The 23,902-nt window shown below is 35.3% G+C and overlaps 1 long non-coding RNA gene across 1 annotated transcript in view; it reads right to left on the bottom strand.

The window, feature by feature from the left end:
• Positions 1-21,164: 21,164 nt before the first annotated feature.
• The window catches only part of LOC131085102 (uncharacterized), a 34,872-nt gene continuing 32,134 nt past the window's right edge, over positions 21,165-23,902 (bottom strand). Inside the window, exon 4 of the long non-coding RNA XR_009114609.1 lies at positions 21,165-23,807. This is a non-coding gene — a long non-coding RNA (uncharacterized LOC131085102). The remainder of the gene's footprint in view (positions 23,808-23,902) is intronic.

Raw genomic sequence — 23,902 nt, 5'->3', positions numbered from 1 at the left:
TAATTAAAGAAAAAGAGGGCTCTGAGATGGAGCTGAAACAGACATGCAATTCATGCTAGAAAGCTATAACAATAGGACACAGAAAACAGAATTAAACAGAAATGTTTTTTTCTCATTTTAATTCCCCTCTTTCTTTTTAATTTTTTTTTAAAATTAAAACAATTGCTTAAGGAAATTAAGATTATACAAGTCATAAATCATTGCATATGCTGTGTTTGAAATTTTCAAGAGGAAAACACAGCTGATTTCCTTTTGGAAAATTTGGGTTTTGTGGTATAGTGAAGAAGGATGACTCACAAAAGAATGGTGAGAGGCAAGAGGAAACAACAAACCCTATAAAGGTAACTTCTTTCAAAATGGAACTTGATCAATAGATTATGTAATGTGGTTATCTTGTCTAGCACTGGCAAGGGAGTGATCTCCATGACCAAGAAAGTCCCTTTATGACCCAATGTACTCCAGTATCTATCATTTTAAGTTTCTTCAGGGATCACTCAATTTTCAAGATGATGGTTGTAATTGAACTGTAAGCTGGTAAATACATTCAGTTAGAACGGGAGATAGCAATTCCTTATGGAGTTCAAGTTGTTCTCAGAGCACACAAGTTGGAAATTTGCATCTCAAATGGTTGAATCTGGTGCAGAGTTAAGGTGATATTATAATTGTATTTTTTCCCTTTTATTTGCACATTTACTGTCCAAAGCTCTGTTCAGTTTTGCTAACTGCAACATACAGGAGATTTTTTCAGTCATGGGTCCTGATTTTACTAAGATGGCTCTCTCTGAATTTAGAAATAAACCAAGGTCATGCTCTGAACCAGGACACACTTCCAGCTTTTCAAGCTGCTTCATGAATGTGAACTCCACATAGATTGGGATTTATGCTGCTTGAAAAACTTGGAATGCAGCAATATGAAGCACTTTCCTTATTCGGAGTGAACTTTTATTCTGACATCATATCCTAGACAGTCTGTCTCACTGCTGTCTGGAACTGAGCATGAAACCCTTCCTGTCATCCTTTCATGGTTGTGTAGAAACTGCACCTCACATATCTGACATAAAGGCAGGTAGTTAAAATTGTTATGTTGGGAATTTGTAGAAGGAAGCATAATGGAAACATACTCCAGCAAAATACCTTTTCTCTAAGAGTGAAATGGAAATAAAAATAGAAATCTTTTATTAAGACAAAAAAGTTTGTCCTCAGAGAAGTAGAAAATTCCATTAAAATGTTTTCTTGCTGTTAGCTGAAGCTGCAGCTGGAGTTTAAATCATCATCAGTGCACTTTTCATTACAGATCACTGCTACTTTACTGCAAATCATTGCTACATTTTATAGGAGTGAAATTCCATAAAGGAGCATACATAATAAACTTTTTGGTTTCACGTCAAAGTTGAATAATGTTTATGACTTGTGGCACATTTGCCCTTGATGTTATCTTGCAGATGAATATTTTTCTTTATTTTATTAATGCAGCATAACTTTATCTTTTTTCTTTATAGTTAGTACAGTCATTAGGCAGTGACACTAATACTGTTAAGATATTATAGATATACAAATAATAAAAGCAAAGAAGAACAATTTCGATTATCTTCCCTGTTTCTGGACTTACATGATTTCAGATTTGATTGAAAATTCATTTATGTATTAAACAGGCAGCAGTAGGGATGAGATGAAAAGGAATCACATGGGATCTTGATGAAAATCTTATTTTAGAAAGCATCTTATCTTCAATCAGAGGTAAGCACTGAAAAGCAGCTTTACAATCAGTTTCAGGAGATATTTGGAATCAAGTTTTCTGTTGTTATTTTGGTGTATTCATCCTATCTCTTCTCAGAAAGGAAGACACATATGCTAGGAATTGTTTCCAATCTTTTTGTAAAGCTCTGTATGAATAGTTTTATTTCAAAAAACAATTTGGATAAGGTAAAATTAATTCTTGGGCTGAAAACAATTACTCCTCTACACTTCAGCTGTAATTATATCACCAAACCACAGAAATACAAACAGAATGAATTTCATGTACTGATTGCTGAGTATAATTTTAGTCTGGAAACCAAGATACTGCAAGTATCATCTCATAGTTTGCAAAATAATTTTCACCTCTTCCTTGGACAGAATTTAAACTGCTTTCACAAAAAGCAGGATAAACATGCAGTCTTTTTATTACAGAAAGTTTGATTCTTTTCAGGTCTCTAACAGCCCTTTTACTTACATGTTTTAGTGCATACTACATTGCATAGGAGGAGTTTTGACAGTAAATTATCAAAGTGAATGCAGGTTTAGGTACAAGGGAAATTAGGAAGGCAACAGTTTCTTGAATATCATCCATATTTGAGTTGGGAAGGATAATTTTAGAAATATGAGGGAAAAAACCACCATTTGAAATAAATATAGAAAAAGCAAATTCCAAAATATAACTAACTTTATTAGATTATCTAACAAAGCATCTATTTCCTACATTACAGTAATTTGTGTTCTTATGGCTGCAGAATCTTTTGAGATTGTCTTATTGTACTGGAAAAGAATGTTTATGTTTGTATTTGCAGTGTCAAGACAGGGTTTACAGTAATTTTTTTGAGAACCAACCATAGGTAGGTATTTCAGTGCATCTACTCAACTAACTTCCAATTTATTCATTGCCTTCACCTATTCTCTCACTGTTAGATATGCCGGTAAAATTCAGTAATGCAGTCTTTACAAGAATTGACAGGTTGAATAATTTTCATCTACCAGTTGTCATCTATCTCTAGCCTTCACTTTTTTCTTTACAAGTCATCGCATACATAATTTTGAATTTCAGTGTTCTTAAGTTTTTGTATTTTTTTTTACTTTATCAGAGACAATATATTAATGATAAACACCCAAAATATAATATATACAATTATGATAGCTATAGGAAGTGATCTTTATTGTTAAAATATTTTTTGGTTTTTAGAGTTGTCTTAATAGTTTTACTTTTGAATGTTTTCTTACATTAAGGTAGGACTTCACCTCAAAGTCTTTGAAAATGTTAGTAACATTCAAAATATAAAATCTATAAATTGTTCTAGAATATGTTTTGTTTAATGTACTTTATGAATAGTTTGCTGATTAAGAAAAGTGTTAATTTTGTTATACATGACATACATACTTTTCCCCCACTAAAATGATCTATGAAATTCAGACAAACACTAAGATCAGTTTATGGGCATAAAGTAGAGGACTGAGATGATCAATGGTTCAAAGCATCAAAATATCAACTGTAATAAATTAAATTAATTAAATGTGTATTGAAAGAGGTGTGTAAAATGCAAGTGCCAAAAGGGATATCAAAAAGAGACTTAGAAAGAGAGAGGAGTAATGTTTGTGAAGAAAAGAGAAAGCTTAGGATAGAGAATGGTAGAGTCGTGCACAGTGATGGGCTCAGCAGGGGAAGAGAATAGAGAAAAAGAAATATTGCCAAATCACTAAAGCAAAGTTGCAATACTACGACTTTTAAATTGGTTTTCTGTGGAGTGACGTCTCTGCTGTAGAAAATAGCACCTACAGAGGGTTTTTGCTTACCCCCCTGCTGATTAGAATGATTTATCTACAAAGATATAGAAATCATATCTACAAACATATAAATTTTCTTTGCTCTTCATGCCTTTATTTTCTACTTTTATCTACCTTTCATATTTTACCAAACCCAAAGGCTTTTATGGCATCATCAGTCTGCTTCCATGGGGAACAAAAATACCAAGGATTGAGAGAGGATAACAGCTTCAGTACCACCCAGAGTAGAGATATTTCTTTTGAAGACATGGATTCCTCATCCCTGGAACATCTATTTAGGAATTTTAATGCATGTTTGTCAATTATTTCTACCTAAGTTTACTTGAAAGAAAAGACAAACCATTGTGAATCAGTCCTGTTATGAATCAAGAAAATATGTATTACTGAATTTTTAAATTAAGTAAGTGACTTAAAAACAAAACAGGTGGAAAAGGGAAAGGGGAAAGAGGAAAGGGAAAGGGAAAGGGAAAGGGAAAGGGAAAGGGAAAGGGAAAGGGAAAGGAAAGGAAAGGAAAGGAAAGGAAAGGAAAGGAAAGGAAAGGAAAGGAAAGGAAAGGAAAGGAAAGGAAAGGAAAGGAAAGGAAAGGAAAGGAAAAGGAAAGGAAAGGAAAGGAAAGGAAAGGAAAGGAAAAGGAAAGGAAAGGAAAGGAAAGGAAAGGAAAGGAAAGGAAAGGAAAGGAAAGGAAAGGAAATTATGAGATAAAATAAAAATGAGAAAAGAAGGGAAGAAAAAAAAGGGAAAAAAAAGAAAAAGAAGAAAAAGAAAAGGAAAGGGAGAGGGAATAGGGCAGCAATTTTCCAAACAAGATTATTCTCTGTAAGACTTACATCATTGCAGGCTGAATTGGTTAAAGCTGTGACCAAAAATTGTGAAATATGGAAAATGTCCTCTGTCTCAGTTCTCTGTGTTTGAAAGGGGTGTTGGCTTTTAAAAGATGGGTAAACATGAAGAGACTGAACAAGATGCATCCACAGGAGAATGCTGTGGAATATTTGGAAAGTTATACCAGCACACAGGGGAATTACATTGAACCTGCAGGATATAAGGAATTCTGCATTCTATGGTATTTCCTGTGGAGGGTGATCTCACATCACTTAAAAAAATCCCATTAATTTTTTCTACTCATTGCCATGTTTGCAACCATATAAATAAAGCAGTATAAAAATGTGATGTCCCAGATACCACCTACTGCTCTGTGATGAAAATAACAATTCAGTGTATTGCATTTCTTATACCTAAACATTTAATATCTACCCTGAAAGTATGCCATTTTATAGCATGTGCTGCACTTTTTGCCATTATGCATTAATCCTTTTAGATACAAGACATGTAGTACATAAATTAATACAAAAAATGAAGTCAGTCCTGGAAGTGATGGAAGATAAATGCCACTGCTGGCTTCTATTGTAAGTGATGCATTATATCTTCAGGCAGCAATAAAGGTAATGATTTCAGAACTCTATAATGAGACTGCTAGAGTTATGTTCACAAAAATTCTTCTCATATTAACATTCCAAGCAAAGCCATCATTATCAAAGCTGCAATGTTATAACTTCATGAAGAACTACCATGGGTAGAAGATACATGAAAGCAATGTCACTTGTTTACTACTTCATAGTAGTTACCCAAGTGCTCTAAAAATCTATTCTGGAGAAAAAGAATTTAACAATCTTATTGTAGAAATAAATATTTTCTTTTGAAACTTGTTGAGTTTGATTTTTTAGAAAACAATGAAATTAAGAGATCAAATGGTAAAATATGTCAACATTTAAAAAAATAACATTTCAGACTCAATTTCAAATATTAATTTTTACATAGAAATTTATTAAGAAATGAAAATTGTGACTTTAAAATTGTTTTTTTTTTACAGAAATTTCATAAATGTGGGATTTAAGAAGAAAACATTTTATTGAGATTCTATTTCTTGAACAGTTTCCTCCTATATATTGGCAGAATTCTATTCTGCTAATCAAGACAACTTATTTACCCTTACATATATGTTTATCTGGCCAATTCTTTCACATGGAGTGGTCCATATGTGAGCTAATTGTATAATTACAAGTTTCAGGTTTGTAAATGCCATTTCTAAAGGTACTTTCACAGCTTGGCATTTTAAACTCTCCGAAAAGGGGCTCCAAAGAGATGTACGCACCTCTGTCTTTACTTTCCGTAGGTCCCAAAGTCTCCAAAGCTGCTTTTGAGCTGCTACTCAGACCTACAATTACATAAATCTTGGTGTTTAATCTTTTGCATGTCAACATTTGCAGAAACAATTTTGTGCTGAAACTGCTCTGCAGAAAGATATCTCAGAGTCTTGGGTTAAGCCAAGGCTTAAGAGTGTTCAAAATGGTTTCTTGAATACCTGGGAAAATAATTTTGTGATACTGTGATCTGGTCTTAACTTAGGAGCATTGTTTGACATTGATTAGCAGTGCTACTTGGTTAAGATAAAAAGAGGAAATCCAGCTACACGTGGAAGAATAATTGGACATCCACAACCAGTGTCTCTCAGGACACAGGTAAGTTAAAAGTAAATGCAAAAGAGGTGTGTAGCAAGAGGAAAAGAACAGTCAGATGGTTTCAGGGGTGGCTATTTGGCTAGTATAGCCATGGATCCTGCCATTAAATGGCAGATCAGGACAGCTCCAAAAGTGTTCATTACTTGAGATAGCTTTCTCAAAACCAACTCAGGTGTGTAGCTATTTAGGTACTAAAATCAAAGTTGCCCCAGTAGAAAAGACTAACAGCTATGGAAAGGTATTCATTTAGCAGACAACTAGCTTCTGAAGATACTGCTACCAAACATCCATTTGTCCCTGCTTCTCCTTTGCACTGCCACCTGAAAAGCTCTGTCAATACTGGTTCATCTGACCTTCCTTTTGTCTTTAACCAATAAAACCAATTTAAGCAAGAGTACTTTAAACTGAAGTTTTGGATGATTTTTTGTATTTTTTCTGAAGTAGAGCTAGTGAGCATTTCATTGTCAGGAAGAGAACTTGTTCCAAAAGGGTACCAAGAACCTTCTTTCAATAGTAATATTTCAGATTTTCCCATTTTATACTTGTCAGCACTGCAGGCAGAGGCCAGCATTAGCCTAGTTATACTGTTTCTGCGGTATAGATTACTTCAGTTATTGCTGCACATCACTGCAGAGCTAGTAGAGTTTGAAGAGCTAATAGAATCTTGAATGACACAGAATTTTCTCAAATGTTTGTCATATATTTCATAATAAATATAGTGCAGAATTTATTTTCACCTTTGAGAGAATAGCTTTTATATTGCAACAGATACGTATCTGATGGCTCAGTTTCCATTTTGCCTTTGTATATAGATTTAATTATGTATTAGAAGAATAATTTAAGCACATCTATGTATGCAACAATAATTTATATATATTGGTTTAAATATATATTTAGAAATAGTTTGTGGTAACACAAGAAAAAATCCCTCATGAATTTGTCTTCAGTCTGAGACCTTCCTAAGTCTACTGCAATTATGACTGGGCTTATTGACTCCCTGCATAATTTCTCCTATTCTATCGTCTCCTCTGAACCTTAAATATACACTTTTAAATATATATTTGTTTCAAGATGAATAGAAACTTGTACGTGCCTCATCATCTACAGCAAGAAAAGATGCTTTACAGTGCAGCTGCGCATGTTACAGATGTGTGAGTGCATGCACATACACACTTTGGGAAGGCAGAGCTTGTGCTGTGTTTGATGCAGTGGGCACAGCAGTACAGTAAAACAGCTTCACTTTTACAGTTTGTATTCTTTCAGTGGTTTGTTGGCATAGTTTATGACGGCTATTTATATTCATTTCAAGCCTGGGGGAAGAACAAAGCTTGAAAGATGGTTGCTGGTAAGTTTTCATTCCTTAAAAAAATGTAAGTAAAATGGAACATATTACTTTTTTTATCCCTAGTGGTCTGATAATTACATTTAATCGTTCATTTTGCATTGAAAATACATCACACACATTTGAAAAGAACTTATGGTGAGCAAAAATATGAAATAATTTTCTCTCCTTTGAATATATTTAGGTGTAAAAATAATAAACATTATGGTTACAAGATATTTATTATTTTAGGAGAAATTTATTACAGTACTAACAAAGTTAAAATCAGAAGTTAAGGTAAAAGCAAGGCATGCATGTGAACTTACAAGCCATAGAAAACTTAATGTAAATGGTGATGAAATAGCAAAGAAAATATGAAGACTAAAAGGTTTCCATAGCAATGCACTATTATTAATTTCTCTTGAAGCAGAAAAATTCTCTAGAATGAGAACACTCTAGCAAAAATGGATGCACATATATTAAAAAGGATTCATTCTCTAAATTTCTTTTATTATTTCATTTGGTAAGACTTCAGACCTATTAATGAAGTGTGAGACAATGCTCTACAGTATAGTGGCTTGGCACATACGGAAAATAAAACAGCATCAGTACTAAAATAGAACACATTAATAAAGATGAAGAAGGGGTGAAACAACCTAAAGGACTCAAGTTTTGTTAATGAAATGTAGAAATGATTATTTTGCTTTATTACATTTTTTTCTACTAACTGCAAGAAGAATGGAGATGAAATTCAGATTTATCTCTACACATTCTATATTTCACATTTAGCTGAAGCTCTACAAAGTCTTGATAATATAAATACTAAGGTTAGTGTTTTAAATAACATTAGTGTATAACTGGTATTTTCCAAACTATTATGATGGTGTAGGGTAGCCAGATCACAGTTACATCTTCCTCATTGGTGCTGCTTTTCTTCCTTCCCCATGTCCTTCACATCTAATGTGGCAGGAATGGTATGGAGAAACTGTCTTCCTATCTATCTCAACTATGAAATAGAATTAATTGCCATTCCATAGCACAAAAGATCCCCAAATAAAATCTTTCAATATGAAAATGTAGATGCTGATGATTATTTTTTATTGTTAATAACAACACATATTGTCATTTTGGTCAAATAGAAAAATACTAGACTTCTGTATCCTGATTTTAGTAGGAATTTTTCCCCACTGAAATGATTCTTTTTAGCATTGTTTTAACAAATATGTTAGGCAAACTCGCTGGCCTGCAACAGCCATCCATCATTTTAAAGATGCAAACCACCTTTAAAAAGGAAGACCAAATTCTATTCTTATGTACCTCACTGCCATGTTTGCTCTTCTGAGAGAATAATTACTTTCTGCAAGATACTCAGTCTAAAATTAATTTAAATTTTGCATCCATTTAATTTCATTCTTTAGCCTGTGAATGTTTTGTGTTCATATAATGAATTTGTCAGATGTGGCAATTTGAGAGAACTGGTCTCACTAAAATAAGCGTGAGATAAGCCTTTAATATTCATACAAGACTCTGATCCCAAATTTCCAATCAGCCAAAACATGAATATTGATACATGGTTAGTACTGAGTTTGTATTGTACCAAAGTAATAGGTCAAGTACAATTCTTACCTGTCTATTGTCTCAGCTTAGTCTAATGCTCAGCATTTTCAAACCTCTTTTAAAATAGGTATCTTCGCTATTGTGTATGACATGATCATTGTCTGGGAATTTTTTTGATTTGTTTGTGGTACCTTAAAAAAACAGTTTATCTTAGGTCCTGGGTCCCTAGAGCCTACTAAATTTTTAGTGATGCCTCACAAGGAAAAGAAAGAAAACAAAAAATGTTGGGTTGATACCATCTCTCTTATGATGTCTAACAGTTAACAAGTCATACAAAGAAAACCATCTCTGGAGGTCGTGTCTGAAAAATATTTTGCAATATTTTATTCAGCTGTGACATACATTTTGGAGAGTCAAGGAATGTTCTGCAAATTGGTAAATTATCAAGAACAGCTGTCGCTTTCTTTATATAAATGCACATGAGTATTTGCAAAGCAATTCACTAATGGAGTAATACATTTCTCAGTGTAAATATGATTTAGTAAACAAATGAGCAAAATTGCTTCCTTTGATAATGACATCAAAATTGGCATTTTTGCAAATTAAAACTGGTAAAGAAAAGAAATCTGCTCAATGCTGTTACCTTTTTAATCCTACTCACCACTCAGAAGCACTGATTCTTTTTAATAGAGTATAAAAATTTCCAAATTATATGGATTCTTCATGTTTATGTGGAAAGAAGGACATAATAGACAAAATTATATGTATAGTTCTTTCAGTGTCATGTCAGTCTCATAGAGCAGTTCACTCCAGAGGTATACAAAGATTTTACAGGCAATCAATCCAGATTTACATTGATGTTGCAGAGTAGAAATACGTTTTTAGAATGTTAAAGCAAACTCCAATAAATTAATTCTATGATTCTATTGAAATGAATGTGTTTGGATAGACAAAAGATCAAAGAACAATTGTGTCAGAGATTATTTAAAATATATCTAATATAAGACTAGGTATATATTTTAACCAAGGTGTACTTATTTCAGCATTTGAATCACTTTGTTTTTTCAATTTTTATTCATCAATATGTTTTGCTTCCCTGTCTTGCTTTTAGCATTCAATGAAATTGGAGTGAGAACTGCACTTGGTGCTCCATGAAATGCAGAGAAAAACGTTTGTGTCTGGTTGCACCTCTTGTTTTTTGGTAACCTGAGTATCTGGGGCCATGAAAACTTCTGAGTCTTCAGTTCTGGTGATACGAATTTGCCACTATTACTGGTGTTCTGACTCCTCTGATTTCCTGTATCTGTGGACTCCAAGAATGGTTTTCCTTTTGTTTTGTTATTGTTAACAGCTCACTCTCAAGATGTGGGAATTACTTCACCCACAGGGATGACGTCTCTTAGTTGTGTGTTGTGAAAGATTTTATTCTGATCTGAAAGATCAAAACATTCTGCTGAGGCTTGATGACAGTTTGACAATAACTTGGTAATTTCCACCTGGGCTGTTCTGCACTCCCATGAAAATATTTACCCTCTGTGACTGGACCCAGCTCTGAAAAATTTTATTCCAGTTATGGTCCATGTTTTCTTTTTCTGTGCTCATCACGTTCTGAAGTATCTATTCTGGTACAATTTATAGTATATATTCTCTCTATGTCACCCAAACTTTTTAACATAATGGTCAAATTTTAGAAATGTGTTTGCAACTTGTTGTTCTAACATAGAGAGATAACAAAAGAATTTTAGGGGCAAATATTGCTCTGTTATTCCTTCTGATCTGGACCTAAAAACACTACAATCAGTTGGAGAATTTGGCCTCATAAAAGCAATTTGTGAAATTTTGATTTTGTAACCCTTTTTTGAGCTCTAATTTCTCATATATTCAAACAATAACAAAAATATATCAAAAAGAAAGATTCTTAACCAGGCTTTTAAGAACTCTTCTTCTTGGTAGTTAACACAGGCAGTCTTTTATTGAGCATAAAAATATATAAAATAGACATAAATAGATATAAAATACGTAATGGAAAACAATCTTCAAATATTTTGTAAAAAACTTAGATGATTTGTTTCCTAGAAAAAAAAAAAAATGTATCCTTCTCTTAATTCACAATAAAATGCATTTAGAGTCATATAATAATTAAGACTGGAAGACATCTCCAAGATCACCAAGCCCAACCTTTGACCAAAAACCACCATGTGCTAAATGCTATATCCAGTCATTCCCTAAACTTTTCCAGGGATGGTAACTCCACCACTTCCCCGGGCACCCCTGTTCCATTGCTTAACTACTCCTTCAGCAAATAAATTTTTCATTATGTCCAGTCTGAACTTCCCCTGGCACAGCTTAAGGCCATTTCCTCTTGTCCTATTGCTAGCTGCCTGGGAGAAGAGACCAGCCTGCATCTTGCTCCAGCCTGCTTTCAGGCAGTAGTAAACAGGGATGAAGTCTCCCCTGAGCATCCTCTTCTCCAGGCTAAATAACCCCAGCTCCCTCAGCTGTTCCTCCTTTTCTCCAGACCTTTCACCAACTGTGTTGCTCAGAACTGGGCAGAGGATTTGAGGTGCGGCCTCACCAGTGCCAAGTGCAGAGGGACAATCCCTGCCCTGCTCCTGCTGGCCACACTATTGCTGATACAGGCCAGGATGCTGTTGACAGTCTTAGGCACCTGGGCACACACTGGATCATGTCCAGCTGCTTTTAACCAGCACTCCCAGGTCCTTCCCCACCAGGCAGCTTTCCAGCCACTTTTCCCAGTAGTGCTGCCTGGGACTGCTGTGAGCCAAGTGCAGGACCTGGCACGTGGCCCTGTTGAACCCCATGCAATTGGCCTCAGCCCATCCATGCAGCCTGTAGAGATCCCTCTGCAGAGCCTTCCTACCCTTCAGCAGACCAACGCTCCCACCCAATTCAGGGCTGTCTGCGAACTCGTTGAGGCTGCACTGGATTCCCTCATGCAGAACATTGATCGAGATGTAAAACATCACTGGCCCCAAAAGCCTTGACATGTCACCATGACATGGTTTTTGAAAGAGAATATTTAGATGTAACATATGCATTATGACAGCAGATGAAACTTCATAAATAACCATTACATTAGCCCTATATTTTTTTTCTCAGCTCTAGAGAACCAGATTTCAGAGATTCAACATAAACCAAAATGAATTGCAACTGTCACATCTGCAATAACATAGAAAGATATGGTTCAGAGATTTTTGATGGGTCACTAGTTTTTACTTCTATGAACAATCCGCCTGTGGCATTTTCTGTCATTTTCTATGTTTTCCTTACTGTATAACTCCAGAGTCTCAAGAATTAGCTATCCATCCGTTTCAGAGGCATTACTTCTATTTCTTTGAAAAAAAAAAAAAAAAAAAAACAAACGTCAGGACTGCCTTTAAATCAGGTTTTTTTCAATACATTCAATTTACAGGGTAAAAATATTTGTAAGCAATTTCAAAGGCATATGCCTACCTGGAGCCCTGTGGAATTTTGTAATTTGGAAACCTATAGATCTAAACTTAATGAACATGTTGCTGAATAAGTAAGGATAAATAAACACATTATTATGACATTTAGAATAGCTAAAAATCCTTTGAACTTCACTTACATGCAAATTCACCATGACATGCATTTAAAAAGAGAATTTAGATTATGAGCTGTATAGCAGATGACATACCATAAATCAGCAACTGTCATTTGGCAATAGAAGTTTTATACACTTAGAAATGATGTACATTATTCTTGTACTTATTCCCTTTTTCTGCAATATATTTTTATAAGATTAGAATATGCAAAAGTTTTCAGACTGCTTGCTAAACAATTCTGTATCCTTCACTTTATATCATATTAATTATTATATTAATATCATGGTCTCCACACATACAAAAAGAAAACTTGAAATTAACATCCAAATATAAATTTATGCAGTCCATAAGAATACTTTTATTCAACTACTACAGCCACTATTAATGTTGGTAGAGTCCAGAATAATGTTCTTTAAAAGCCATATAAAAAGGATTAAATCACTGAAATGCAGAAAATTGGGCATTAAATCTAAAATGTCACTCCTCAGTGAGCCTGCTGTGCTTAGATTTTCAGTTGACCTAAGAAGCTCAAAATATAGAGGAATGAGTTTTCATTTACTCAAATTAGAAAAGGAAATAGTGCAAACCTTCGGAATACTGACACAAAAGGGAAAATAAAAGCCCCTAAAACCAAACCACTAGTATTATTAGACCGTATTTCTCCTTTCCCTCCTGTGTTCATGTTGCATAACCAGTGCAACTGAGAAGAAAGGCGTGGTATACTCAGTAGAGACAGCTGAAGATGTGAGTCTTCCATAATGTGTTCACTCTGATCCTCTGTGGAAATTTCTGCCTCTTTAACAAAAGTGAGAAAACAGGGAATGGGTCTGATTTTCAGCAGCCATATTTTGCAGACTAGTATCTCAGCACAAATGCTGATGAGAGCAGTTGATATAGTCCAGCTGATCAAAATCTATATCTCTGTGTGTGGGGACTCTGAAACAGAGGATCAGCTGTCCAGGCAATATGTAGAGAGCTCTCCAGAAAAGGAACAGGGCAACTATATCAATCCTACTCCCACTAACTGTTCTAGATGTAGCAGTGGCCATAGTCCAATTTACGTATTTTTTCTTTTATGAAACTTATATCTATAAGAAAATATTTTAAAATATCTAATTGCCCACCAAGCGCATTCCCTGCACATGGTAGATCCAAGCCTCTGACCAGTCTTCAGGGCAGCACTGCCCTAGTCACTGCTTCAGCACCAACCATATGGTTCCACTGCATCTCCTCCTGACTCCTGAGCCCAGGGCCACTTGCACAGCCCTAGTCCCACTGCAGAAATGATGAGATGCCATATGAGCCAACACATTCCACGGCCACCACACCCTAACTGTACAGAAAGGCTTATGACATGCAATAATTCTATTCATCACTTCTGAAGCACTCTTCTTGCTTGGATTCTTTTGAATGTTTAGTCACTCCATCTTAGTCACTCTGCTAGAATTAGGCAGACAATGCTCCCCCAATAGGAATCAAACCCCTCAACCCCATAAAAGTCCTCCTAGTAAACACTGTGTAGCATCATAAAGAACCAGACCTAACCTTCTGAATGCTTTTGACTGACCCTAAATTATATGAGAATCGATATATTTTAAGCTATGTATGAAAAAGGTTGCTTTTAAAATTGTAAAAATAGAAAATAGAAAGAGAAAGAAAAAGAAAGAGAAAAACATCCTCTGTGTAGGTAGTACTATTTGACATCTTTGAGATGTATTTGGGAATACTTTTTATGGTAATAATTGAGGGAATTGATACTTTTTTACTAATGCAAAAATAGTAAAAAATAAAAGTAATGTATTAATTATCAAATACAAATATATTTTATCTTTATAATAAATTAGTACAGATCCCCAAAGTTCAATCAGTCTTCCTTCTCTTTGACTGTTTTGTTAGTAGTTCTGTGGCTAGTGTGAGACACTAGGATATGTTCCTATCACACCAGTGCACTCAAACATTAACAATTTCTGCGGAAACCTCTACGGGTCTCTAAAGTTTTCACCCTCCTATTTTCCTTGCCCTTTCTGTAGCTGTGAGACCTATACAAGAAACTGAACTTTGTTAAGTGGTCTAATACAATTATTGTAAAAATGACAGCAGTAGGGACTAAAGTGCTTTGATGTTTGCCAACTAACCTGAAGTGTCTCTTGACACAAACCAAAGGTTAAGGCAGATAGAAAAGAAAAAATAAATTTGCATAATTTAAATGCAAACATCTCATTTACTGTTTTGGAAAGTGACAAAAAAAATCTACGACTTTGATATGCACATTTTGCCTTTGATATGAACAAGTCTCATATTAAATTCCTGAAGCAGAAAGCGCTATTACAGCAATTTAGAATATGTTCCTTTCATTCTGTCAAACCAGATTAAAGGGGACTAGTATGAGAGATGCCTACATTTACAATCGATCAGATAATGGTTCTGCTGTTAGAGAGTATAATTTCTCCATTATGGAAAAATTTTGCTTACACTTTTTTTTTGCCTTGAGAACACTAAGAAGATAGGTTTTATTCCCCTTCTCCATCTTTTCCAAGTTTCCTACTCACATCTCAAATCTTGGAGATATGCTCAAATATTTTTGCAAAGTTTGGGACAGTAAAGATGGGATGAGAAATATTAAGACAAGAATGCCTTTATCTAGTTCAAGCCTCTCTGAAAAGTTTTGACTGGTTACCTTTCAACCTTCTGTTTTTTACAAAATGCAGTAACAGTAAAACAATGTCACTGAAATTTTCCACAGAACTTCCGTAATATTTGAAAGGTCTGTGGAAGACTGATTTTAGGCATCTGTGTCAATCTGTAAAGGTCTCCACATTTAAGGGACTGGGATAGATTTCTTCCCTTATCTTCCAAGTGATTTTTTAACTACATTAGATGATTTGAATAGTGTGATGTCTGAAGGTAGGTTTCCCCAAATAATTCCATGCTTCCTTTTTTTCTGTTTCCAGTCTCAGAAGGAGGGGATGGCAGAAATGCCATGACTGTAATACAGCCAGCATTTAGCTGACCCACCTCAATATACAGTTGGAGGACTAGTCAGCCTTTTGACATGATCTTGTCTCTTATCAGTGATAAGAACTGGTTTTGTTTTTCCTCTGTGGAAAGAGGGCTTTTCATTTAAATCCACTGTGCTGGCATTCTATTCTTTATGTAATCTGGTGGGTCATACAAAAAAGAAAAGCATCTATGCCAATGACATGTTGGCTTTCCAGAGATTTCCATGCAACTTCATTTTGCTACTTCCTCACAGCATTCATACACAGAGTTTTGCACCTGATCTGACAGTTACAAAGATTTAGTTACAAATTCCTACTCTGACATTTTCCTATTTAGGTATGCACTTCACAAATGACTACAAAGCCACCATGTTTGACTCTAGCTCTTTGGGGATGATGCCAAAAATCACAAAATCAATTAGAAATGATTCTTCAAACTTTACCTTTTATCTTGTGCTCACTTTGAATTCTCTTCTCCCTGCTGCATCTGAAGCTCACAACCACCTCCCTGCTGTGATAGGATTTTAGCCTAGTCACATGTGTGTGACCTTGGAACAAAAAAGGTAACAAAAAGGGTTTTTTTACTTTATTAGTAATGTTATTAACCCTTTTCACCACATCAATAGACTTTCCCCAACACTTCTGAAACTGCTGAAATTTAAAAATAACTAAGAAGTTGGACTTCAAGCCCTATGCGTTTACCCAAGTTTTTATTGCAAATTCCTTGCCAAGGAACAGCTTTATAAACTCATCATGTAAGGTAAATTAGTATTGACCCTCTGAGCACATATAATGCTTGCTTCAGCGTCCTGTTCAGTTCTATTCTCTCCAAAATCTCTAATGCCCTCCATTTTTTTTTCCATTTAGATAGGTGATTAAATCAGATTGTATGCCAGTTTATCTAGGGAGCGCAAGCACTGCAAAACTGTAACTTAATCACTTTCTGCTTCAAAAGTGTTCGTAGGACTCTCTTAGTCTAACTATTTGGTTTACCCCATTTAGTTCCATAAATCCTTAAAAACTTTTCTGACCGTATGTTTCTCTGACTTTGATAATTAGTGAAATATACACATTAATAGTGTTTAAATCTCTGCATTAGGAAAAGGATTGAATTTACAGAGCAAATATCAGATGACCACAACCACATATCTCTTTTGTGGTGATCATAGAATAAACCAACAATATACAGCAAGACTCCAGGGAATGGCTCCTGGAAGGGGATGACAGAAGTGTCAAGAAAATCTCTTGTTTTCCTTCTGATATGTCTGAGAACATTAACTTCTGATATAGTTTTTCATTTCTCTATGTCCATCATACCAATATTTGATTGAGCATTTTATAAGCTTTATCTGAGCTATGTATGATATCTCATACACCCTCTTGATGGATTATAGGTATATTTTCCTAGATGAATGCTCCTGTGCAAGAAAAAGCTTCTAGGAAGTATACCTCCATATTTTCCCTTAATATTTTGGGCTTAGATTCATAACTTGGTAAGTGAGAAGGTACTTCTGGGTTCTGAAACAAAATGCAGGAATTATTTCGATGCAGATGTTAAGTTCACGCAGTCCTTGTCTCGTGTTTCGTATTATGTTTGAATATGCTTCAGTTATTCTTTAGTTTCCTTTTTCCTCTTTGTAATGTTATTCCTGTAGCATTATCCTCTTTTCCCTCATATATGATTGTTTCTCTGAAGTCTAAAGACACACAGTGGGTACTTCTTCCACAAAAAAAAATAAATTCAGATTACCTAATTAAGATAGATTAAAAAAAATAAAACTCACTACAAAAAGTATCATCTATTACCTGGGAAAATCACTCTGTCCTTATAACTTGCCACACACATTTTTCTCCTTTGACCTCAAGTCCCAAAGCTGTGCATTGGAGCTATTCATCTTCTCTCAGTGAAAGAGACCCAAGAAAGTTTTAGTCAAGGAGATTTAAACACAACCATAATAGATGAGTCTTGTTGTGAAGTAGTTCTGTGTTATTTTGCCATGGTCTGACATTATGCAGCATTTGCCATCTTTACAGAATAAGAGGATTCCTGGCTTGAAAGCATAAATTCTTACAGCTGAAGATAAGAGCTTAGCAATCCAGCTGTAATAATTGTGTGAATGCTACAGGTGTTTTGGATCAAATACACAGAGGACAATTAATACTGGAATTGCACTAGAATTGCAAATATGGGATTCCTGTTAAAAAAAAAAAGGAAAAATACATCTGTAATTTTTTTTGCCACTGATAATACTAGCTTTTTGACATATCACAATCACATTTGATTTTTCAGTTTATTTTGTGTTGGTATTGCAATGCTGGTGTGTCAGAATCTGCAAATTCTCAGAAAATGAATGTTAATGCATAAGAAACAAGGCTATACATAGCAATTAAGCACAATAAATATTTGTAATAACAGAAAAGAATGCTTATTCTTATAGTAGTTATTGTATTAGTACTCAAGGATATTAGTGGTGAGGATAAAAGCACAGGTAGGTGCTTAGTTGTAGGTACCTACAACTTTATAATGTGCGCCTGTGATGAATTTGCTGGTAGTTCTGGAAGGAAAGTGCTCTGTAGCAGTATGAAAATCTGGGCGCCACAGAAGGCCTAGAGGTATTTGCATTATGCCATGAACTATTTTTTATATGTTCCTTAAAATATATGAAAATAAAAGTTTCTGAGTTGGTAATATTTTTTTTTGTTGTGATAGCCCATGGTTCTGACAGCCAAATTCAGCATAATATCTTAGTATGGCTTTTCTTTGCCATCTAAAATATTAATACAAGATTGACTAAATATCTCTTCTAAAGTCTGTAGAGCCCAGAGGTTATTAAGAAATCCTGGTTTTGTCTTCAGGGGTTTCAGTCGCCTTTCCATACCTGCAGATAGCTTTTGTGCACTCAGCTTTTGAAGGATGGATCTTTTTCAAAGCTGAGGGGGAGGAATGCTAATAAATCACATATTTATGAAATATTCATTAATTCAGTGAGTTCTTTACAAGGCTGCTGCCAAGGCAGCGCAGGGTGACGAATTACATTTTACACACAGAGGAAATGGTTGACAAGATACATTGTCTATACAGAAGGTTTCCTGAATGGTCACATACAAAGCTAACCAACAAAAGTTGTTTACACTATTAAGCAAGCAAGACAAAAATGCAGCTGTGTATATCCTTGCCAAGTTCCCTTACCTCCTCTTTTGTGTTTTCCCTCCTGGCTTAGTTCTACTTTGTAAAATATTTAGTTCTTTTGAGGTGCTTTACTTAGAATGCCAGTGGAATGAAGTCAGATGGTAAGAAAAAAAGTGAGCCAGCCTTGTGGCCTTTGTTACATTTTATAAGAGGATGAAGACTTGCTTTAAGGTCTCTCTTCATATGTCAGCAGTCATCAGAACCACACTGCACAAAAACAAACTGAATGTTCCTCACTAGAAAGTGAAATGGATTCTCTTTCTTGATTGCCTCTTTCATCTTTTTTGGACTCTGAAAGCAACCCCTGGGTAGCAAGGACACTGGAATCAGTATGACTGTGCTCCATCTTGCCCACAGTTGTGCCCTAACACAGCACCATGATAGAGAGGATGATGTTCTTGTGAAAGCACTCAAAGGGCACATCTTTCATTACAAGGTACATAGCTTTTGACTGGCTCTGTAAAAGAGGAATGACACAGATTTGTAAAGACTCAATGGCTACTCAGAAAGTAGCCATTAAAATGTAATGGAACTCTTTCTCTTTAGTGTAGTGTACAAAGTGTTGAAGAACTAGATTTCGTCCCATACATGAAAGAAGACAAGATACAAGGACTGTGACTTAATGAGATTACATCTTTATTAAATTATCTAGAAACTATGCAGATCATCTTAATGATTTCCACTTTCTGGAGAGTAAACTCCACCATGTTAAAAATCTACACTCTCTAGACTTTTCCCCGGGAGTTTGTCCTACTTTCTCTGTATATGAAAGTAAAGGGAGATGTTCAAAAAGAAATATCCCTCAACTCACAATGCCTTTTTATTTTATTAATACAATTGCTATTGTTTTAGGGTTTTTGGGAGGTTTATGTATTTGTCTTATACTTTCAAAATACATATGTAATTTAAGAACAATATGGATGTCCTACCTTGAAAATAACATAAGACCCTCTTAATTTTCATATCAGCTCCCTTTCATATAATGATAGAATGGAAAAGAATCTTAAAAACCATCTAGTTCCAACCCACACCATGCTCAGGGATGCCATTCACTTGAGCAGGTTGCTTGAGGTCCCATCCAGCCTGGCCTTGAACACTTTTGGTAATGGGGCCTCCCCATATTTGGGCAACCTGTTCCAGCGCCTCATCACTCTGAGTAAAGAATTTGTTCCTTATATCTAATATAAATCTCTCCTCTTTTCTTCTAAAACTGTTCTGCTTTGTCCTATCACTATCAGGCTGTACAAAAAGTTGCTCTCCCCTTTCTCCAAAGCACCCTTTAGGTAATGGAAGGCTGCAAGAAGGTCTTCCCAGAGCCTTTTCTTCTCCAGGCTAAACAACCCCAATTCTCTCAGCCCACCTTCACAGGAGAAGCGCTCCAGCCCTTGGACCATCTTCATGGCCCTCCAAAGGACTTGCTCCAACAGGTCCATGTCCTTCTAAGGCTGAGGCCCCAAACCTGTATGTATTATTCCAGATGGAATCTCCGGAGATCAGAGCGGAGGTGCACAAACACCTCCAGCCTGCTGACCACGCTGCTTTTTGTGCAGCCCAGGATACAATTGGCTTCTGGGCTGCAAGTGCTCACTGTTGGCTCATGCTCAGCTTTTCAGTCACTAGAACTCAAAAGTCCTTCTCCACAGGACTGCTCTCTTTGAGTTCTTCTCTCAGTCTCTACTCATGTCTGGGATTTCCCTGACTCAGCTGCAGAACCTTGTATTCCGACTAGTTGAACTTCACAAGGTTCTTAAGGGCCCACTTCTCAAGCTTGTCCAGGTTCCCCTGGATGGCATCTCTTCCCTCTGTTGTGTCAGCTGCAATGCTCAGCTTCATGTTGTCTGCAACTTGCTGAAGGTGCACTCATTTTCTGTGTCACATACAAAGACAGTTCCATAAATAACGTTTGTGCTTGATTTCAAAATCTTTAAAAGAAATTCAACCCTAAGTCTTCTGTATTAGAGAGGGGGGAATAGTTGTTATATGAGGTCCTACCAGTATTTTAAACCTGGGAATGTTTTTTTCTTAGCTCTGTCACAAGTAGCCATTGTGCAGTTTTTACATCTGGTGGCTGATGTGAAGATTTTGAATTCTGAATTAAGTTTGTGATGATAAACAGTGTATACTTGATTTTTTCCCCAATAGATCTTGATTTACACACTAAAGATCAAATGAGAATCTAACCAAAGCCTTAAGGAACACCTTGAATGGGTTTTAAGACTGCAATACATTTTTTAGTGCTTACCTGAGGCTAAATTCAGCTGATCATTAAACATCTTGTTTGCAAACATTTTCTGTGAAATATCTTCTGTTTTCAAAAATGACATGTACACAATTTAGAAAAAACTGAGAAAAAAATCATTTTTATGAGCAAATTAAACACAACAATTTGTTTAAGGAACAAGAGAGCAAGGTATTAATTTTTATTGCTTGTTTTTCATATCCATATGATTTTCTGTTAACTTAGGTATAACTCATTCATTTCAGAACAAAAAAATAAATTGGTACCCTAAACATTTTGGTTCAAGTTCTCTTGAACTTCACAACATTGACATTCATGAGAATTAACTGGCAGAATTGAAGGGCACACCATCTATAGAAAAAGGACAAACACATTCCTTTATAAAAAGCAGGATCATGAGCAATGGATGTCGACAATGCTATTGAAATGCATGATAATTAACAATAAGAAGTTGAAGAAGTAAGTCTAATGGCAAATGTTCTACAATTTGTTTCAGTTTCTAAGGTCAATTTTTAACAAATTGAAATAAACTTACATTTGGATCCTTTCAGATCACCAGGGAACATACATCATTGAAATATCACTGAAGCATGTCATCTGGCTTTTCCTGTGCTCCTAATCCCCCATCCTTGAAATGTCCCCTGTATTGAGGTTATGAATAGAGAGGTTCAGGAACAAATCTGAATATCCATATGCCTTCAAGAATTGGTGGGAGATCTCTTCTCCCTTGACACCCTCTAGGCTGGACAAGCAGCCAGGAAATGTGTCCCTGAACCTTTAGCACTCCCTGCTAGTGAAGATAGCTCCTCACTGGACAAATTAAGTCCCCATGCCCTTTATCAAGTTGGCTGCAGAATTCTCAAATGAAATAGGAAGATAAAGAATAATTTATAGTTTCATGGATTTTGCATGTTTAAAGCAGAAATGAAACAAACTGTTTGAGTAAATTAGATTTCTCTCCAAATTTAATTTCTTTCTGTGTTTTTTTTTTTTTTAGTCCTATCATAAATTGTACAAGGTAATTGAGAACTTTTAATTAAGGCTTATGATATCAGTATTGAAATATGCATATTTATTACTGACACTAAAATACTTGTCCCCTTGTTCTACTTTGTGAAATGGCTGCCGAAAATCTACAGTACTGCTTTGATAATATCTAATTCACATATATTTTTGATGTTTTTAATTTCTAGAAATTCAAAGTTTTAGGGTTTTTGACTTAGCTCAATAGGGCAAAGCTGTAATCTTACAGGAGACAGATTTACATAGACTTTTTCCAGATGATAGTAGCATCATAATCAGCTAAAGACACGAGGTTGCATTTCAAAAATTATCAAAAGTATGATGAAAGCTTCCCTTTTCTCTTTGAGCTCTCGCAGTAAGAAATTTAAATTGGCCATGTCAGTTTCCAGGTAAGATTAAGAAATTCATCTCCTAAAATTTAGCACAAGTTCTCCAAACATACCAACTCCTGCAAAGACATTGATGTTTGAAAGTCTGAAATGTGGTCTAGGGCAGGCTCGTGGAGTTACCTAAGAGCAGCATCCTTAAGGCCACAGCTCAAGAGGAATTTACCAAAATGATCAGGCTTGGTAACGATGGAAAGCAGTGCCTATCTCATTTTCAATGTTTTTTTTATGTAATGAATTTCTTTAAAAATCCCCAGGATCTAAGAGTTCACACATTTACTGCATATTCACCTGCAGCAAAAACTTGTGCCATACATGTGCTTTCCTTTTGCTTTAGAGGAGGAGAGAAGGCCTATGAATGCTTACAGGTGAAAGATTGGGTATCTCTATTAATGACATGAGTTTTGAATTAAAATATGTATGTTGATTTCCTTTTTCATTTTTTCACTTTGGATAAGTAATTTGGGAATACAAGCTAGAAAAAATTACATCATATATAAAAGAGTCACTAAACATTGTTATAAAATTCAGGAAGAAAGCAGGACTTGAGGAAGAAAAAAGACATTTAGAAAAAAAATATGTGTTCAAGGTAACAAATGGCAAATTGTGGTGATAGCCTTTATAGGTTCTGAAGTTTAATTCTTTACAGAGTGTCTTGAAGAGTCTAGTAGTGGTGATTTATGTCACATCTCAGAAATTGTGTTGCTGGATTTTTGTTTGGAATTTACTCTGTGGGATCACCTTAAGAGCTGAATAGACATTGGCTATTAAATCCTTCCACTGTATTTTTCCCAAGGAGCTATTTCTATACACATGTGAGTAAGTGCACAATAATCCAACAAACAGTAACTTTCTTGTTGCCTTTCCGAGCCATCCTCCTTAGTGTTATGAGCTCACATCAAGTATGTTAATGTTAATTCTTTCTTATTTAATGAGAAAAATCTCCAAGAACTCAAACATGGGAGAAGGAGTGCAGTAAGTAGGGGACTAGAATCAGTTGGTATTTTTCCTTATATGAGCAAAATCTTCTAAAATTGTCCCTATTTTGTGTTTCTTCTCCCAAAACAAGCAGCACATAATATAGTGTGCAGTAAGTAAAAAGACTAAGTTATATAAATCAATATCACTTTTCTTATTTCAGCTCTTGAGTAACCTTGAAAGAAATACTTGAAAGAAAAAATTTTGAATGAAATGACCTTTAAAAATTACCTTGAAAGGCAGACTCCTTTTATTTTTCCATGTCAAACCTGTGCTATTAAGCTGATTCACCTGTAAGCGTGTTGACTTGATTCAACTTTAGCAGTGCAAGAACAATGCAAATACTAGAATTTGGAGATGGCTTTCTGACTAATCCAAGAGTAAATTTTTCATCGGAATGACTGTCTTCCTTGGAGAAAGTGAGAAATAGTCTCTCCTCTGCTGTTTGTCTTTTTCTATGAATGTTGAGTTATCTGCAAAGATAAAGGATGAGTATGTATTACCAAGATGTGCTTAGTCACTGTTGGAAGAGCTAGATTGAAAGTCTATCTGCTATGCCATGCTGCTT

The sequence above is a fragment of the Melospiza georgiana genome, chromosome 6 (assembly GCF_028018845.1).
Source record: "Melospiza georgiana isolate bMelGeo1 chromosome 6, bMelGeo1.pri, whole genome shotgun sequence".
NCBI classification, from domain to species: Eukaryota; Metazoa; Chordata; class Aves; order Passeriformes; family Passerellidae; genus Melospiza; species Melospiza georgiana.
This window is presented reverse-complemented; position numbering and strand designations above follow the sequence as displayed.